The sequence below is a fragment of the Priapulus caudatus genome, unplaced genomic scaffold, assembly GCF_000485595.1.
Source record: "Priapulus caudatus unplaced genomic scaffold, Priapulus_caudatus-5.0.1 Scaffold412, whole genome shotgun sequence".
Taxonomy (NCBI): Eukaryota; Metazoa; Priapulida; class Priapulimorpha; order Priapulimorphida; family Priapulidae; genus Priapulus; species Priapulus caudatus.
This window is the reverse complement of record NW_014577473.1, coordinates 56,387-59,366: the sequence shown is the minus strand read 5'-3', so window position 1 is coordinate 59,366 and position 2,980 is coordinate 56,387.

Sequence of the window (2,980 nt, the reverse complement as noted above, 5' to 3'; positions counted from 1 at the left end):
TGCATAAGACGTAGACTTGACGATTAACTGAAAGATAATCATCAAGATTATTAAATACAAAGCATTCAGAAAATATCAGAAGTTACTATATAGAAATAAAACAATTAAACGATGATGTTACTAGAGATAACATCAGACTTCGCTCATTTTAAACATCGGTACAATATCAAGACTATACGACAGGATGAATTACAATATACTAAATACTGAATATACGCACAATACTAATGAAAGCAACCGTCTGTCTAATAACTCAGCTAGAACATGCAGTCTTTGGCTATGTAAATCAGCATATAGACTGTACCCTTTAACAAACCCTCGTCCCTGATAGAATTTAATTATGATAATCTATACTTACAACATACGATAAAATACAACATACTGATGCGCGACACTTTCATTATAAACTAATTGCTACCAAAACAATTTCGCTCCGTGTAATACGGCAGAAATACATAGTAAGGATTACACACGATTATGTGATTGTTCTATTCTGGGTACGCGCAGTCGCGTATATTCCAGGCAGTCGCGTATAGCGGGTTGACGATAAACAATAGGTAGGCGGGTCTCCAGTTTGGGTATAAAATATCTTGCTTGGCAAGAGAGAGAGAACCCAGAGAAACAGTGAGAGATACAGACAGAGAGCTCGAGAAACGTAGACAGAGCACGATACATAGATACGGCACATTTGCTAGATAACGGACGACACCGCATTAGCCTCGTAAGTTATGACGTGTCTCGCGTAACCCTGGTGTACGCGCTTGCCCTGTTATGAGATTATACATAGTTAAGAGGTAACCATTAAAGAGAATCACTGAATACGTATACCAGTGTTGTTATATTCTTTACAATATTATTCCGAATAGACGTTAGCAAAGGGTGTTACATATACACCCACACGTAACCACTAATGCGATCACGGTAAGCTAGCAGCATAGGTTTTATCTATTGCAGGTATCAGACAGTAGGCGCCAATTTTTGTATTCAGCAAACGGTGGCGACAGGATGCGACGCCTGGCACGTCACACCTAGCGCATAAGACGCTACGCATATACCGCTCGATGACAATGGACGGGCGCACCTCCCGTATCGCTTTGCGCCGGGGATGGGTGACGCGACGCGCCACACCTACGAGCCAAGGTCCGGCCGATAATGACGAAAAACCGGTCGGATTGAAAATGTCGCCGGGCGGTTTTCGGAAACGTATAAATAGGCACGGACGAAAGATTATTAGTTAGTAATTACCCAGAGGAAGAGACAAGAGACGATGTAGTGGAGATGTAATGGACGAAAACAGAGATGACGGGACCTAGGCAAGGTCACTTAGGTTGCCGTAGTGTATATATATTTTGTATTGTGTTTTACTAATAAAGTCTTGCTAACAACTCTACAATTCTACGATGCTACAATTCTACACTGCTACGATGCCGGAGCGGAGATCAACAACCCTATTTAAACTACAATAATTGGTGGAGGATGCGGATAACTGCATAACTGAATTTTTGTTACAATCTGCTACCATTTGCTAACTCTACGCTGCTAACAACTCTACAATTCTACGATGCTACAATCTGCTCCGACAGATCATCTCTACTCCTTGCTGCAATCATCTACGATGTTACGATTCCGGAGCGGAGGTCAACAACAACCTTTCCCAGTACAATACAAGCGTTAATAAACGAGCGTTTGATATATGCTACACGTTTAGGCCACGGTTTACTGACCGTCTCCTCAATCTTCTCCCACAGCTCCTCAGTGCTGAACTTTATAAGTCCGCTCTCACTCACCAGCAGACCGTGATCAAGACGTCCCAGTAACTCATCCACGTGCCGCTCGCGTAAATACGCGACCGGCACGTATGAGATTTTTTTACCGCAGTCCTCGGCCAAAACATTGAAATTATCAATATAAGGATGCGGCATGTTGCGATTATTTGTACACGATTGTACATACTCAAATATTTTACGCACGATTACTGGAAAAAGGTCTAGGGCTACACGCCGATATCATTTGCTAATCGATATCTCCTTCCGATCGATAATTATTGGCAAAACTGAGTCATTGGGCTATTGCACACGCCATTTGTACTTGTATAGCCAGAGGCCAGCAAAATGTAACTCGTGGCCGTCTGATGTAACCCGGGGCCGTCTGACTGTAGCCACGGGCCGTCTGACTGTAGCCACGGGCCGTCTGACTGTAGCCACGGGCCGTCTGACTGTAGCCATGGGCCGTCTGACTCTAGCCATGGGCCGTCTGACTGTAGCCATGGGCCGTTTGACTGTAGCCATGGGCCGTCTGACTGTAGCCATGGGCCGGCTAACATGTAGCCGGGGCCACTGAATTGGTAGCCCGAGGCCGTCTAATGTAGCAGGGGGCCAGATTTTAAGTAACCCGGGGGCCGTCCAGACCCTAACCCTAACCTTAACCCTAACCCTAACCCTAACCCTAATCCTAACCCTTCCTCCCTCCCTCCTTCGCTCCCTCCTCTCCACGCACCTTGATCGCTGCCTTCACGACCTCTTCCACGTAGCTGCGCGACAGTCCCGCGCCAGTCATCGCCGTGCAGGCCAGGTAGCCCCTCCTTCCTCCCTCCTCCCTTTCCTTCCTCTCACCCTCTCTCTCTACCTCCCTCCATCCTCCCCGCGCACCTTAATTGCTACTTTCACGACCTCCCTAACGTCGCGTCGCGAAAGTCCCGCGCCCGTCATCGCCGTGCAGGCCGTGTAGCCCCCTCTCCTCCCGCCCTCCCTGCTCTCTCCCTTCCTCCCTGCTCTCTCCCTTCCTCCCTCCCTCCTCCTTCCCTCCATCCCTCCTCCATCCTCCCTCCCTCGCTCCCTTTCTTCCTCCTTCCCTCCCTTCCTCCTCCTTCCCTCCCTCTCTCCCTCTTCCTCGCCCACCTTGATCGCGACCTTCACGACCTCCTCCACCTAGCGTCGCGACAGTCCCGCTCCCGTCATCGCCGTACAGGCCGTGTAGCCCC